We start from the raw sequence: 18,030 nt of genomic DNA, 5'->3' as shown, positions 1-18,030 counted from the left end.
CATACATATGCACATGGACATGCACATGTACATCTATATATTTGTTCCCCCAAAAGAGACCGGGTTTTATGATTATGATACAGCGGCGTCGGGAATTATGACGCCGGCTATCGATAGATGGATGGATGGATGGTTGGTTGGATGGTTGGTTTTCGCTTGATGCAACACCGCGGTCATATCACTAAATCATATGCCGTAAGGAAATTGATTGCCCTGTGATGAATAACGAAACACCCGAAGTAAGCTCCGTTCTTTCCTTCTCACAGTGATAAGGTTCATTAGTTGGCGGCCAGCGGGCATTTGTCGTAATCTGGGCCTGTTTTCTGGGGGTTTTCCAGCGTAAAAGACCTCGTGCCGCATTTCTTTCGTGCTAATTTCGTCAATCGCCGCCACTGGACGCCAGAAGCATAGAGCAATCTCCCTAATCACATGGAGCTTTATAAACTTATAAAGCCAGCCAGCCAGCCAGCCAGCCAGCCAGCCCATTGTGCATCATCATCGTGGTCAGTGGCTTTCAGTTCCTATCTGCACATCGAAAAACTAGACGATAGTCAGAGGGGTTCTATAAATAACAGGAAATACTTGCAATTGGCCCATAAGCAGCAGACAATGTCTTAGTGTTAAAGTAGAAAATCAGTTAGGACTATAAAATAGTATATAAACTAGCATATGACATTTTGTGCGTGTGGCCATGAATCAGTTGGGTCGACAGTCGAAAGAAACCACCGGCAATTGCAGCCCCAACGAAGTCGTCATCGGGCGCGTTCATTGAGTATATTGGCACCCACCCATCCAAAGCACCAGCAACCAAATATCACCATCGCAGCACCCCCGAGAAGCACCTACACCACCGGCGATAAGCAGCTGTAGCGTATATATATATATACACACACACACACACACACCATACACCCCATATACCCCACCAATATGGATCGTGTACGAGCGCGGTGGCGCTGAGGGGCGCTATGGCAGATAGGAGTCCATGGAGTACTTCGCTCGAAATCGTTGTCGAACACACTCACTACCAAGTTCTGCTAACTCGATTGTGGTTTCACATTATCTGGGATCTGCGGAATTTTGTGAAAAGTATCGGTGCTGCGATGGGCATTGCGGGTTTGTACAAAATCTAAAAAAAAACAAATCAAATAAAATAAAATAAAAAGCGCTTTGTAAAATCTATCGGCACTTAGTCAGTGGACAAGCAAAGGTGTGCGGCTGAGATAAGTGGGGGAGTTTCGGGCGATGCACGTCTTTACTGGGGATCATCTAACTACCTGGCTCACTGCGGATAGAGTTTCATGGTATTCCTATGTTGTGAAGTACTCGTATTCTGCTGGATGATTCATTCTGTGCGTACGGTAAGGAAAACATATTTTTTTTACATTGTTTTGATAATCTTGCATAATTATTATCTCATATTATCTCCTTCCATTTTATGCAAGAATAAGAATAATTTAAGGAATAGCAATGATTGAAAAACCACTAGTTGCCTAAGGCAGATCTGTAGTACTTCTATAGCTAATATCACCGGGTAATCTAATGGAACGTATGAGTCACAGTTCCGTTTCTTAAAATCATCCGCTTCCTGTGTCTGTTCCGCTTTTTAAGGAGAAAGACATACTCTTTCCAAGACTTTGGCCTTGGCTCCGGTGATCGTGTGGAGTGCTCTGGAATCCGGATTGTTTGGCCAGCGTTTTGTGCTTTGGTGGTTTTTTTTTTTTTGTTATTTATTTATTTGTTTCCCACAGTTTTCACAGAGCGCAAAACACAAGCCTTATCAGGCAATTTATATTTATCACAACGCCAACAGAAACAGAAACGATCTCGCGGATCGTCATCATCATCGGAGTCTGGTATCAGTCTGAAATTACTAACCCCATCTACACTGTGCGCAAATAATTTATTTCATTTTAAAATATATTTTTAAGCTGACATTTTCCAGTTTGTTAACAACATTTGGTACTTTTATAACAATAAATATTCCCTTTAATCTCTAATCTCTATTATTTTGTTTAAATTTTGGGTATATAAAGTTTTCCATTATTTACTCAATTTATACCCATACATTTCCAAAATAGAACTCTTTCTCTTAGTTTTACGCTCTCTCGCAGAGATTCCTCTCTTGCGAAGATGGAGAGAAGGACAACCCTGTTGTTAGTTGATCAAAAGCGGGGGTGTCACGCAGCATCCGTGAAACTTTTAATTGTTGCAATTTCGGCGTTAAACGGTTAAAAAAAAAGTTGTAAGTGTGATATTTAACAAAATAACAGGTTCTGTGTCCGTTTTCAATTAGTTTTGCTAGGAATTTAGCGTTTAATTGGTTAATTTCGTCGTTTTTTCATCAAGCGCAACTTTTACCGTTTTCTCCGTTACCGTTTTTACAGTTCTAACTAGCGCAGCCTAAAAGTGATGCATTTCGTTAATTTATGCTTATTTCGTGCCTAAATAGTTATCAAAATGCAATATTAAGTGTCGTTAATTGCTATCCTTGTGCAATGCAATGAATTGCGCAGTTTATTTCGTTCAACGGTAAATTTCGTGGCTCATGTGCGTGGGTGCGCCGCTGGACAATTGCGCGTGTGTGTGTGTGCGTGTATGCGTGTGTAAGAAGAGCAAGTAAATTAGGCAGCAGTGTTTTTGCCAATGCGTGATTGCTCTTTTTAATTTTTTTTTTGTTTTTTTTTTGGTGTATTAAATTTAATCTAAAATTAAATTGTAAAGCTTATTGAAATATTTATGTGCATAATATCGTTGCTTCAAAATAGCATGAGCGCAGGTAAGAAATTGATTTTTTACATGTGATCGTTTTTCTTTTGACGAATAATGTATACCCTGTTTCTCTGCGTGTACCCCGCGTCTCGTTCGTCGCGCATTCGTATTCCTCTGCCAAAATACATTGCTCATTAGGTTTTGGGTTATTGTCACCAGCCAAGAAAGGCGTTGCGATGAGGTTGGAGACATCGTCTTGGCTGGTTGCTGATGTTGATATTTACTCAAGTGTAATTGCGAATTGTAAATGCGACAACACAGATGCTCCTCTCGTAATTGGGATTGCGAATAGGAGGATGATGGGTACGGATAGACACATAGCACATAATGATTACGATGATAATGAGGAACAGCCTCAGTACTATTCAGAGAGCTTTGGTCCAAAGAAGGTGGTTTATGTGCATATATTGACGAAATGACTGATGGATTGATTGTTTGATTGAGTATTCGAATCTGAGGCACTGCTTCGCCCTATTTGTGTATTTTTTTTTTTTTTTTTTGAAGATAAACGTTGAAAGTTGTGTGGCTTTTTTCTACTCAATTTCATTTTCGGCTTTATTGTTTGAACATTGATTGTCAACTGATCGGTATGTATCTATATCTATATCTGTATCTGGCCGACTGGAGTTTTCGGTTTCAGCCGCATCGAGCTACACTTAAGCAAATAATCGCATTTTTGCCTCGCATGTGTCGCCGAGTACATATCTGCATCTGTATCTCTATCTCATAGATACTGTGTGTTTTCCTTGGACGCATTGGATTTCGTTTGGCTTTTGTTTCCTATTATCGATTATTGCATCTCGATGCCGTCCCGTCTCGCCGCGCCTTGTCTCGTCACTTTTTCTTGTTTCCAGAGTGTTGTTTTCCCAGCGACAACACAGACATCTCTCGATCGCACCATCATCATCTTCATTATTGTCATCATGGTAAACGATGATCGTCATCGATGTCGACCCAAACCTGACGGAACTGAACTGAACTGAGCCGAGTTGAGTTGACTGATAAGAATGTTTGCTAATAAGCTGGGTAAACAATACATTTCACCACCCCATCCACACCCATCGTTACTCCCACCCCTTCGATTCTACCCATATTTGTTGACTTTCTCATCTCTGTAGATATTTTGAGCAACATCTTATTTCACTTGGCACATGTGGCGGTGGGTAAATATTAAAACAGATTTGAAATTACTTTTTTTGATTGTTAGAATAGAGTGTCATCGCTTAGATCGCCAAAAGGTGCGTGGCTCATAAATTTGGTAATCTTCCATTCCTAATTTTCATTTACTTGCTATTTTATAGCTGGCATTTTTACATATTAACCCTAAAATATAAGATGATTTCCTGAATCAGCCAATCTCTTCGTCTTTTTTTTAGGCCAAAAAACCCAATCGTTAACACTACGTTTTGCACTGTAATATCTGGGCCAGTTATTATGGCCCATCACCTCCCTTTGGAAACTTCAAAGGAGCCGCCCGCTGTCCCGCTGATAACGCGGATGTAGATGCGGATGTGGATGCGTAGGTGGTGCAAAAGGTGTGTTTTTGGGGCGAGGGAATGTGGGAGGTGGTTCGGTGCTTCGACTACGCAAAGTATTTGCACACCTCACACTCCCTTATCGCGGGGCCTATTTTCACAACTTTGGGCGGGTGTTGGCCACAGATGATTTGTGCTCCCCCGTTGTCTCAGAACACCCCACTCAACTGCCACCCCGTATGTCATTAGCTCACAACTCATTAGCCGTCGTTGAGATAAAGCTACGCAGATATGTAGGTATTCTGCACAGAGAAAAAAAATTTGATCTATATGAAGCGATGAAGTTCGTATTTAGTTTCGCAAGAACATTGCTGAAACTTCACCTTTTTTATTTCGTAATATTAACGCCCCGCCGAAATGGGTACCGTTCACCATGGTTTTATATAACTTCACGCCACTCCAATCTTTTCTCTCGGGTTTTTCTGGCTTTCTGGCTTTTTTTTTTTATCTTCAAAGTTATTGTGTTTTCTTTTGGCACTTGCCTGATTCCGATTGAGAAACGCCAAATGGAAGTAATCACCAACAATTTCTATATCAATCATCTGACCCATTGAACGGGTAAACGGAGTGGGGGTTGCGGGTTTTCAGATAGAGGCGAGCCGAAGGTGCCACAGATTTCGTCAGCCCAGAGTGTCCACGAAAAAGGCACCAAAATAGAACTAGCAGCTCTGCAATCGCTCGTATACATTTATATCTCCCTCCGAGGCCAAAAGGTTTTTTTGTTTTTTTTTTTTTCATTTGGTTTCGTTGGTGCCTGTGGGCGGCTGCTTGATAAGCCACGTCCATCGCAGGTGCTTTAATTGAATTTCTGTTCTGGGTATTAATGAGAAAAATCATTTTAAACTCGGTGGCGATAAGAGAGCAGAGCGTAGAACAAATAATAAAAATAGTATTGCCAAAAATGGCCGCTTATCATCGGTTTGCCAACCGAACTTTGAGATGTCCAAGGCTGACATTCCCAGACGAGAAAAAATGTAGAGATTCAATCAACGGGTTCTCAAAGGGGAATTAACTTTCTGGGACTCACCGAGTTCACAGAACAGCTCTATCGAGTTGTCATCGAAATCTCAGGAGATTTAACAGACTATTCCGTTGATGCGTAATCAAAACACACTATATACAGGTGCCTGATAATACTTTTCAGATATCTGTATGGGGGTTAAGCCTAGAAGACAGCTAAGGCTTTTATATCTATATTCAATTAAAGATTCCATGTTTAGAAAGACATGTGAAATATATGTATATGCAGATCGTAACAAAAGATGTTTCAGACTATGAGTAAGTGGTTTGATTAATCGAAAGTTAAGTACCATTGCAGTAAGATCAGGTTGCGAGCGATTTTCGTGCGAAAATAAATATTCGCCGTACGTTTTAGCAGAAGCGCGTTACGCAGTTGGCAACCAATGCAGATATTATCTAATGCTCGACAAATCCCCCAAAAAGCTTTCCGAGGGTGGGGGACATATGACAACTAGCACATCATCATTCAAAACAAAATATCTTATCAGTGAGCGAGGGAGAACGGGCAGGCATCAAAATCGTAATTGGAAACGTCATCGTCATCGATTTCTTCGGATCAGATTCGAAGGTCTGTGGGAAGAATCGTGTTGTGGGGCGCGTAGTCTTCAGTCCTCCCTCTCAACATTGGATGGGCTGAGAGTGAGGGGCTTGTAGGGCGTTCGGGTAGTACATAGTATCTGTCTATCTATCATAGTATAGCCCACTCTATCTCTGTTCGGTTTCAAGGGGAAGCGATTCGGAGTCTCTTGCTGTTCGCCAATAACTTTGAGCGTTTGTAACTTGCACCGCCGATAACTTGTAATGCCATTTGCTCTATATATTTCACTATTCCCATTTCGTCAACTCTCCCGTTTGCTGTTGTCGCCTGGCCATAAACCCAAACGAGCTGTCGGCTTTCGGGCTTAGAAGTCTCAAAGTTTTCTGTTTGCGATGACAACGATGCCAAGTCACGAATGTAAACCGATCGAGGGTTATATGTTATGGAGAAATACTGGGGGAAAATTTCGGATGACGCGCCGACGCCTTCATTTCAGATATCAGCAGAAGGTCGCCGGTGGATCCCGCCCGGAACGTCTTTATATATATATATATATGTATATATATATAGTTATCTTCGCTAGGTCGAATATCGAGATAAACGCCCGCGAGGGGATAGTCAAAAGCCACTTGGAACTCCTTAATCGGTTTTCCACGAAGAAATATTGAGTAATGTCGAAATATTATTCAAATACAATGGAAATCTGTTAGAACAGTAAAATGCAGCATTTACTGCGTTTAGAAAAAGTATCTCGTAGAACATAAAGTATCTCTGAGTATACTCTATAGGTGGAAGTATTTGTGGGCAGAAAAACATCAATAATCAGGACAGAATCTGTGGAGTGCTAAGTAAACAGCTAAAGTGGAATGCAAGTTGTGTATCCGGAAAAACTATCCGTGATGGGGATTTGGCCCCAAAAACATGGTGGTTTCCATTTAGGGGAAGGGGAGCTGAGATACTCTCTCTATAATGGTGAACTTCATTCAAATATGCCTCTTTTTCTATTTCTATGTATGTGTAAATATGTATGTATGTATATGTGCATAGCTGTTGCCTGCCAACCGAATCCCAAGTTCGTAATGTGCGCGCCCCCATTTATCAAACGTTGAAAATCTGGCGTCGCCTTCGATAAGGGTAAATAAGAAAATGGCCAAACGATGTGGGTCGCCCCAGTACACACACATACATATTCTCTATCTGTATCTGTAGCTCTGTGGGGCGTACCCTAAGGTGTATCTGTGCGTCTGGCCCCGATGAACAATCGCTGTCATTGAGGTACCTTCGCCGTGTCTTGGTTCTGAGTTCTCTGGGTTCTCTGGAAGCTCAAGTGGCTCATTATAATTGAGGGAATGGTAGGAGTCGGCGGAGCTATAGACATTTTGAGGGGGGGTGGTGGCATTACTGGGAGGTGTTTGCCCAAAGCTGTTTAGGCGCCATGAATAATACCGCCCGAACGCCCAGCAACCGGCACACCCACCCCTTGAAAAAGTAAGATCCCAAACTCGTGGGACACCCGAAAATGTATGTACAAAGAAAAGCCCAACGAAAAATGTCAGGAGGAGAAGTTATATCAAGGTTTCGTTTTATCATTTTGCCCCTCGGTTTATGGCCGTCTCATGTGATAAATATATATGGCAAAAGCGATCGAAGTTCACCCAATACGAAATGACTAACCCGAAGATAGAGGGGAAACCAGAACAGAAAACGAAACTGTCCCTAAATCACTAAATTAGCGAGATCTTTGCACTCCATAATGATTTTTATTTTATTTATTTTTTTTTTAATTTTCTAAATTTAATCAGCTCAAAACTAAATAATTCTTAGCAAATCGAGATAATTTGTACACATTTTCTTATTAAAAGCAATAAAAAAAACAGTCATAACATTTACTGGATTCCACAAAGTTTGTGAAATGTCCAACCAATTTTATAGGACAGATTAATGCTCGAATTGATAAAAATCGAGTGCTATGAAAGATGGACATACACTAGACTGAACAAGGTTCGAAATAAGCTTATCAATTTTTGAGAACCCTTAGAAAGCTCCCCAGCAATCTCACCTTAACTTAATCTGTGCGCCAATGTATCAATTTCGTTTGTGCCAAAGCGGTTATGTGTATATATTTATAAGTGTACATATATATACATCTACAGACGCAATTGACTTTTGCACAGAATCAGCGAATTTGGCCAGAGAGAAAAAAGCGCTCACTCAAGTGGAAGTCAAAACCCAGCCAGCCAAAATATCAGCCCCTTTCGGGTTCGGTGGTAATACGAGAAGCCCACCAAAAACCCATCATCGAAGTCCACATAGAATTCGAGTACCAAAAAACTGCATTGGCAAGATAAAAATCAGGCCACTGCGATTTAAATAAAGTATGAAATACAGAAAAATAAAATGAAAATATCGAAATAGCATGCATGTGTGAGTATTTCGTTGCTGCGAAGATGTTTTTCTTCTTGGCTTCTGTCTGTCTGTGTACAATGAGACATCAGAATCATTTAATTGCAACATGCACATAATGAAATCGGAGATCGGTCGGGTACATGGGTATTTGTATTTATAAAGGGGGGATTGATCAACAGGGCGACAGGTGGGTCAGAAGTGGATGGATGATGCATGATTAATGGCCAGCCAGCAAGATAGCCGATATTGTACACCACTTTCCACTTGCTCCACGCGTGCTGTCGTAGCTCCAGTGAAGATATTTGTTTACCCTGAGCAGGCTATTAGCATTGGAGGGTGCGTAGTTGCACTGAGCATAATGAAAATAATATATAATAAATATACACCGTTTCTGAATGTAAACTCAGACATTCAGAAACCCCCAAAAACCCCCTAGAAATCCTAAAAGCTGCTGAGACTGTGATCCCATGTACATTTACCTTTACATATCATACTGCGTCTTAGTTTACCGCTTCGCGTTTGGATTTCGCTGATGCCTCGCATTTCTTATATAGATCAATGATCGCCATGCATCCACGTAATTAAATTAACTGTCTGTCTTGATTTTTGCCCACTCATGGATAATGAAAAGTGTAGCAGCGCAATAAATTCCTGGAAGCGTCTCCGTTTCAAAAACTTTTCGATTTGTTTAATTCGTTTCCAGTTCCCATGGGACATGCCAGATAGATTGACCGCAAATTTTCAATCTTATCGGCGCGATTTTGGCCCCTGAGTTACCCCGTCAATTGTATGTATTATTATTATCATGCTCGTAATTATAATGTACATAGCCAGCTCGTTTAGCATGTCCCATGCAAAATGGTCAACCGCAATTCAGGGTTTTCGAGTGAATCTGTTTGAAATCGCCACTCGGGTGACAGTTTTTGCGGATAATGGTCATGATGGTCCATGGTCATATCTCTTGTGATAATAATATTTGTAAAAGATATTTCTTAATGTTTGCAGTACTTAAATATTATAACATATAAAATTTGTTGAGTGGCAATCAAGGTTTTTTTTTTTTTAATAAAAATTCGTTTAAAACGTAGATGCCTTACTGTTTGGACGTAGGGTGCTCCTGATTTGCTTATCGCAAGTACTTTTGCGGCATCCACTTACTTGTTACCGATGTGACTTCCCTTTTTTCGGGCCGCATATTTATTTTATCAACTCGGCAACCAGATGGAGCAACCGCAAATTTGTGGGCACTTCTTCGCCCGATTACACAGCTTCTGGGGGCTGGGAATATGAAAAAATAAAAATAAAGCACAAAAATATATAGTGCAACCTGAACAATCCGGCATCTGTTCGTCTTGCACAGTAACCGCAGCTGAAAGACGGAACTGGGGAATATCTCAAAAGTCATTAGGTGCAACGGGAGAGGGGAGAAGGGAGCCCCACAAGTGGCAGATAGTTCGATTGATTTGCAATGTTTACATAAACGCACAAGGTTCTTCCTTATGGGGGCCCATAATCTGGCGCCTCTTCACGAAGAAACCCAAATCTATACACAAATATTTTACAACTAGCGTTGTCGGCAACAAAATGCAATTAACTGGAAATTGCAGCCAGCGCTATCGGCGCCTCGGAATGAAAATATAAATGGAATGAGCACTGGGAATGGGAATGGCATCGACTGGCGACGCCAATCAGTCGGATGAGCTTAGCAGCCGCGTGTCTCGCAGAAGTGCACCACCTCATCAGTTCTAGGCTATAACTAAAGGTCCCAAAGACAATACACTGAGAGTAATATTAAATGCAAAGTAAACCATTCAATACTTTATAGATCGTAGTGTATAATTATTTTCAATATCATCTAGGACTGTCAAAAAAGAGAGCCATATTAACGGAAACCCCCTATTATTGAAAGGTCTCTTATCATCCGTGCTTCTCTGCGAGTATCAAGTGGGTAGCATCAAGTTCTTTACCTGGTCCCGTGACATATATGTATGTAGTCGGAATGTCCACAGAACTCGACTCTATTCGATTATCGAAATCGGCTGGGAATCGTGTTTTCCTACGGCTCGCCCATAAAACACAAAAACTATACAGCTCACCTGAGCTCACTTTAGCTTCTGCGTCTTTGGCTCTGCTCTAGATATAGTAAAGAATTCTGAGGGCTATATAGATAGATCAATTGCGGACTGCCGACTGCTGGTTTGGTGGACTTTTTCTAACTCAGTCACGGGGACTTGCTTAACAGATGTGGTTGCTTATCGTCGAGCTGATATGACTTTTCTACTTTTCTAACCAATATTAGTCCACTAACATATATAATTCCCAATGCGATTGAATTGAGGATCGATCGGATCTCATCATGAATCATCATGGACGTCGATTTAGTGACAAAGCATCGTCCGCTCAGATCTTGCATTACTCATGCAGTTTAGGGTGCTCATTCAACGTGATTCAAGCAATAGTTTTTCTTATTTTCGATATTGGGAAGGAAAAACAGCAACAATAACTACTCAGTTCTTTGCTTTCCAGTATTTAATACTTAAGTATGGATCATACATCGCTCATCCGCCCCGTTGCGTCTGCCCATCAAACATCATTTGAGTATATAGCCTTGTAAATGCATTCGCATACGTATACATATACAAACATATACATATACATACATGTATGTATGTATAGATATATATAGTCTTTGTCCATCCATATTGATTTTCTCTGCTGCTGTCGTTCTTGTTGTTTTGGTTGTTGTTGCCACATAATGCTGCAAAGTGCTTGGCATTGATGGGTGGGTCGAATGTGCCCCCTCCGATTTTCCATGAGGATATACACCCAAACATGCGAACGAGAGAGCAAGTGAGAGGAAGAATAGTGAACGGAGGAGAGGTAGCCACCGAGAATGGCGCAGTGAAGTATTTATCAGAGCAACATCAGAAATTCAGAAGAACTTTTGCCATGAGGCAACGACGACGTGGCCATTTACCACATCTATATCGTAAATATATATATATATACATATGTGTGCATGTTGTATATAAACGGGGGCTCTATGTACCAGTGAAGAATCGGCCAAGGCAACCAGCAGCAACAACAACAAGAATAGGCCAAGTGAGGCACGATGAACAACGAAAGCGACGCGAAACGCGAAGACCGACGACGTCATCATCCGTGAATAGGTGGTAGAAACCAGGTGGGTGGTGGGTGGATGAAGGGTGGTGGTTGCACAGGTGGGCAGAGGTCATGCAGAGGGTAGTGGCTGAGCTGCTGCGTGAGGATGGCTGGGTGGCCGGTTGGCTCCTCTCTTTCTACACACAAACCAAAAACATTGCATTCCAAAGAATATATTTGAATATTTTTTTTAGAATACAAATACTTTTTTAAATACATATAGTAATTAATATGATAATAATAATTCTCGGAAAAAAGAATAATTTTTCTCCGGAATTCGCAATTTGATTATTTTATATATTGTTTTGTTTTATTTTGCTGTAGCTGCTTCCCCCACAATTTTGTCACCTACTGCGAAGGGTGGCCATCCAACCACCGAGCGGTTGGGTGGCTTTCCGCAGAAGGTCGTCACAGCCACATAAAAAAAAGAGAAACAACATCAGCACAACTGAAATAGAAACAAAAAATTCTTTTCCATAGATTTTTTCTTAGAAACGAGGGAAAATCCAATTAGAAATGCCCGCAGAGGGAAATAATTCACCTGTCAGGGTGCCACACACACAACAAACACACACACACACACAAACAGAGGGATGAAAAAAGAAGAGGGGCTGTTGGTGGGTTGGTTGGGCGATGGTGCTTACAAGAGTGGGAGGTGGCTGCGTTGTTGTTGTTGTTGTGATGTGGATGGAACCTGAAACTGACGAGCTGACAAGGCTGACTAACTGAAGGCCCCGCTGCGTGCCAAGTGGAGAAAAAGGGGGTTGGCGTTGGTGCAGGGGGTGCAGGGGGTGCACAGGTGAGTCGCTGCGAGGGTGGCAGGCAAAATTAATGACAGACTGCAGATTGGTGGTGGGTGGAACGCAGGCAGACGTCGCATTTCGGTTTTTTCTCTCGATTGTTTTTTGTTGTGAGTTTGGCTCAACTTCCTTGGATGTGGACGGTCCTCCCGCTGCTTCTCCTCCTGCCCATTTTCCTCCCTCTTCCTGTACATATATGTAATCCTGCCGTACATTTATATATATATATATATATATATATATAAATAAAGATTTTGTCTGTATGTGTGAGTAAAACGGAAATGAACCAACAGAAAGCACAAGCAAAGCCATGAATCTGAAATTCTTTTGGCTCTTAGCATTCCCTACACTTAAGGGTAGATAGGTTATCAATATTATTTTGTGAAAATTAGTATATTAAAAATTGTGGATTATAACTTAAGGGATTTACGGACAACAAAAAGACGTATAAATAAAGAAGACAAAAATAAAAAAAAAACCATTGTATGCATACAGAATGAAATGAAGAGAGTATAATGAAATTATAAGAATCAAAAAATTAACAAATTATACATTTTACATAATCAAAATATTTAATGTTCGAAGGTATTGGATACTCCCAAACTCTGATACCAAACATTCTTCTCCACCCTGCTTTTATATTCTGCTCGGTTCGGTTTGGTTTGGTTTGGTTCCGTTTACCTCGAGTGACATGCGGCTGACGTGGGCCTTTTGTCCTGCTGCTCGCCTCGGATGCCCAACGGCCCTGAGTTCTCGATTCTTGGCCTGGCTCTTGGCTTTGGGGGTTGGCCCTCAGCCGTAGGCCCGTCCACCCCTGCTCCCTCGCGGCGGCCCATTCACCACCTTCCCCCCCACCGAATAATGACTGCTCTTTTGCCGACACTGTCCAGAGGTTTCTCGTTTTCTGAGTTGGCAGTTCTTTCGAGCGCTTAGTCATCGTCTCTGGCTCAGATTAAATATAGATTGCGAAAACCCAAACAGTTAATGCATTTAAGATTAGCTTGCGAGCACTCACTAATGTTTTAGTTATTATTCAAAGGAAAAATAAAATGGCGCCGTCTTCCAAGCTTTTGATTAGCCTACGCATGTTCCACCCTCAATGGCCATTTTCTGGATGGAGATATAAGGAAGCTGCTGGCGAATAATGTGGCTAACAACCCTATTTATATATACATATATATAAAGAGAAAATATATAAAGGAAAGCTTGAGAGCATTCAGCAAATCACAGCTCAGAGATTTGTTTCGCCAAATACAACCGTAACTTGCATGGTTTGCCCAGGGATGCAGGGTGGTTGTGGGTGGTTTTGATGGGTAGATGGCCGAGCAACCCCTAGCGTTGTCCTCGCATTGTCGTTCTGTCGTATCTGCAAAATACGTTTCCAGCTGAAACGGAAAAATCTATTAAATCAACGTTGCTGCGGCAACCAATTGCGGGCAAACGAAACCACCGAAAACACACTCGTACAAAGTGGGGGAAACGGGTGGTGGTGGTGTTGGTGGTAGTGGTTGAGTGGCTGAGTGGTTGAGTGTGCCACCCCCGTGCGCCTCGCATTGGTGTATCTAAGTAGCGCACAGATACAATTTACAGCTCGCATTTCGTATGCAAAAACCAGCCAACAAAAACTAGTGAAACCGCGCCGCACGCCAACCGCAGGGTCGGGGGGTCATCCTTGTCGGATGGGGTGACTCGGAGGGATTGGATTGGGCTGATAGTCCCCCACCTGCACCCTCCCCTTCCCGTTCCCCTTCCACTCTGCCATCCGGGTGAGAGGGACAATCGTCAGATACATTTCCCTCGAATTTATCGCTGCTGTAACTTTCTGCCACTGCTGCTGCTGCCTGCCGCCTGCCTGCCTGCTTTATCCTATTTTTCTTTTTTCCCCTAGCGCGGCTTTTTCTACTGTGTTTTCCGCCGTCGTCGAGTAGAAACTTTGGAAAACAGGAAATTGTCGCATAGAGACACCCCACATACGTTGCTACCCCCCGGATTTTCCTGCAGGCCATGCCATTGCCACATTGATGTGTCCAATGGCTTTGGGCCAACTACGGGCTACGGACTCTCGAGGTCTTGTCAAGATGGCAACCGTAGATGGCTAAAGGCACGGCCTAGGGCTCAGGGCCCAAAGACCAAACTGAAATAGTTTTTCCTTTGAAGACTTTTGATTTCCATAAATTAGTGGTTGAACTTAATCTAAGCAGAACTTTCTATGATTAATTTTTTATGCATGTTTTTATACCATCCACAATTATTTAATATTCTAATATTAAATACTTTAAATTAACATCTGCATGTTATTTGATCCTCTTTGGTCAGCTTTCTAATTTACATTTTTTGCATTAAAAATATTCTTGGGTCACGTAATAAATTTCCCAGTGACGCTTGCATTTTTGGGTCATGTTCTTTAGCTGCACCACCCAATTGCACCATCCATGAAAGGATTCCAGGGTTGACACACCGCTCGAATGCCAGTCCGTCCATGGATGTAAATCAAGTTGAGTCTGTGCGGATTGGCTATACGTTTACTTTTCTCTGTTATATAAGGTGAATGAGGGGCTACATTACTCATCCGCTGGCAATGACAGTGACAATACAACCCCATCGGTGTTTTATTCGCCTTCTGTTTTTTTTTTTTATATACTCCGCACACTCGATAAGGGTCTCCAAGGATTTGCCTAATGAGCATGCCATGTCCAGGCAGTTCCTACCTGTTCGCTGTCCTTGTTATATGACTTTCCACCCACTCTGGGCCATTTTCATCCACCTGCGATGGTAATTACCCACTGATGATGGCGACTCGTCACTGGCTTCGTCATTAGTTGGAATTGTCGGGACATGAAACCCGATGCAGACATCAAAAAGCTGGCCTCGGAACGAAACAAGTGTGTACATTATGGGGGAGTACTAGTACTGGGATCTATACCCTCTGCCCGGCAGGTACATTTAGCTCCATCTCGCGTGAGAACTGGCAACTTGATTCGTACCTCTTAAACTAAAGTTAATGGGGATTAGCATTAATTTAAGAATTTTTACGCTTTTTTAAAAAGATATTTTCATAAATGGTCATATTATCTTTGAAAGTAAGAAGCCACTACAATTACCCGAAACATCCTAATTGTCCAAAGGATAGTTTAGATAAGAACGAAATGATACACTTTCATTATTGCGAATATTCGATTAGCACTACGTTCGACCTACAATTTTAAATTGAAGAACCGATAGTAATATAGTAAATATACATTATTTTCAGAAGAATAGAATTTTCCTACAGGGTAATATATTTTCGTGTGGATATCTGACAAAACAAAAACTAGGAAACGTAGTGTGGATATAGGGGAAAAGTGAAAGAGGAGAAGCATCAAGGGAGCTCAACTATTCGTACAACCGCGAGAACATTTTTTCGGGGATTATTCATGGTCGCTGGTTTCGACTTCCCCAAAGACGTTTCCTTGTTTTACCGAAGGTGTGTCATTGACACTGGCCGGTTGCACTCCCTTTCCTCTACACTTGGGAAAATATTTTGTCAAGGAACTCTTTAAATAAGAAGTATATGTGTTGAATCAACTCCAGATCAAGCTAAAACCAAACCAAAAGTGTAAGTTTGTAAAGTGCTTTTAGTTTTGAGCAGAATCAGCCTACATATATTTTATCAGTGTAGGACCTTGGGTGTGTCCTCTTTGGTGGTGAGCGGATGGAGCGGTTCAGCATCTGCCGGCAACTGCTAGTGGCCACTTGGTACTTACCACTCACCATTTACCACCAGGAACACTCGCTTGTTTTTGGCTATTGATTTTTTTTTTGTATTCTCTGGATGTTTTAGCCACGAGGCACGCGATCTGCTGGAGGTACGAAAGTATGTACACACGCATGTGGCGTCGTCTTGGTTGTCTGCCCACTCGAATGTGACGAAGCACCCCCTTTATCAGCGGATATATAACATACGAGGATGTTGGAAAAGACCGAGTAACATTCGCAGATATCAGCCGTTTATGTTCCTTTAAAATGTTTGTTTTTAAATTAATAGGTACTTTTGAGTAACACATAATTTGATGTGCTTTTATTTTGAATAAAACAATTCTATGATCTAATGATGCCATAAATAAGACCCTTAAACAAACGGTCAAACCCATTTGATATTCCACACACCGCGCTGGTTCATTGCTCCGATCGATTCCGATTCCACCAATCCCAAATCGACAAATCAAAGACAACAAGATGAAGCCGAGAAACGAAAACTGAGAGGCAAAATCAATGCTAAGCTGGGCAGCCATCAAAGCTCACCACAGTGCGATCTTGACTCGAAGATACAGATACACGAATGAAAAAAAATGAGAGAAGCCCAAAAAAAAAAAAAAAGAAAATCATTCACTGAGATGGGGAAGACCAAAGAGGGACGACCACCTCGCTGACAGAGATTAATGAAGCACTTATGGGTGAACGAGGCACACACAGCTGAGATATATACAAATATACTATACCATACCATGCTACACTATTATACATATATGTACATGGGGAGCCCGACCGCAGACGAACTCGTATCTTTCAGATACTTTTTATTTATTTTTTTGCTGTATCTGTGAATGTATCTGTGTCTCAACGGTGGCTGTGCGCAGATCACGACAATGGTGGTGATCTCGTCGAGCTGCTTGTTTATTTGCTGCCGTCGAGATTTCAACGCCTACATCTATAGATACTTATGTGGCCGGAGTGCTATTTATAGACCTCACTCTCCACAGATCTCGCTCTCTCTCTCTCTCTCTCTGCATCACCATCTTTATTGAGAGATAGAGAGAAAATGGTGTTTTATAAAAATCATAAGGGCAGACCATTGGGTTGCAGGTTTGATTATTTTTAATACCTTTCGTTGTATGTATGTGTCTTTGGCTTTGCTGAGTTTTCGGATGGAGTTACATAAATATTCGACGAGACAAAGAAAATCAATTTTGCAGAAGCAGCAGTGGCAGCACACATTTAAAGCCACTTGGCATTTTTCACACGCCACTCTGCTTTGGATCCCCCTCTTTCGCCCACGCCCCTGTCTTGGACCGGTCGACGATGCATGGGTCCAAAGTTTTATGGTCATCTCCTAAAAGACGGTGGAGGGCAGAAAAAGAATAAGAAGAGGCAGAGCCACCGGGCGCATTAGCATTTTGGTATCCGCATCTGTATCCGTGACCATAGCCTTGTATCTGTATCTGCACCTATATCAGACATACCACACACATGTGCCTGCCTTAGTTTGTTGAATTTTTCTGCGAAATTGTTGGCTGTCTGCTTCGCTTCCTACGATTTTATAAACCTCTTCTGCACCGCGGCCCCCTTTTTCACACTCATCTCACGGTTTTGGCCATGGTCAGAACATGGGATCATCGCAAGGTTGGGTTCTGACTAAATCTGCTTGGGTATAGCAGTTTTCGTGGATCACAAGCGGGTGTTTGCTTTGTCGAGAAGATTTATGGTGAATACGGGCACTAAGATATATTCACTCAAGTGATCAGAAAATTAAATTAGCTTAAGAAAAGGGTCCTTAGATGGGAAATGAAAGTAAAGTTTCGTTCGGAAGATATATTATTTTATCATTGCTTACTAGAGCACTACTTACAAATTCATAATCTTATTGCCTTCAGCATACATTTCTCAAAATGTAAATATAAAGTTTTCACTTTTCCCCAGATATTCTTAGCTCCCCTTTTATAAGATCTCAGCGATCCTCTGGCAATTACTCGCCAGTCTCGACCATTGGGAATCAAGGTCTGCGTACTCGCTGCCCGCCTGATCATTAATGGTGCATTCA

General features: G+C 41.8%; 1 long non-coding RNA gene across 1 annotated transcript in view; it reads left to right on the top strand.

Moving 5' to 3' along the window:
• The first annotated feature begins 2,244 nt into the window (after positions 1 to 2,244).
• Positions 2,245 to 18,030, top strand: part of lncRNA:CR32773 (long non-coding RNA:CR32773) — a 223,710-nt gene continuing 207,924 nt past the window's right edge. The window contains exon 1 of the long non-coding RNA NR_123790.1: positions 2,245 to 2,779. This is a non-coding gene — a long non-coding RNA (long non-coding RNA:CR32773). The remainder of the gene's footprint in view (positions 2,780 to 18,030) is intronic.

The sequence above is a fragment of the Drosophila melanogaster genome, chromosome X (assembly GCF_000001215.4).
Source record: "Drosophila melanogaster chromosome X".
NCBI lineage: Eukaryota > Metazoa > Arthropoda > Insecta > Diptera > Drosophilidae > Drosophila > Drosophila melanogaster.
The sequence above is the reverse complement of the archived record's forward strand: the minus strand, read 5'-3'. Positions and strand labels throughout refer to the sequence as shown.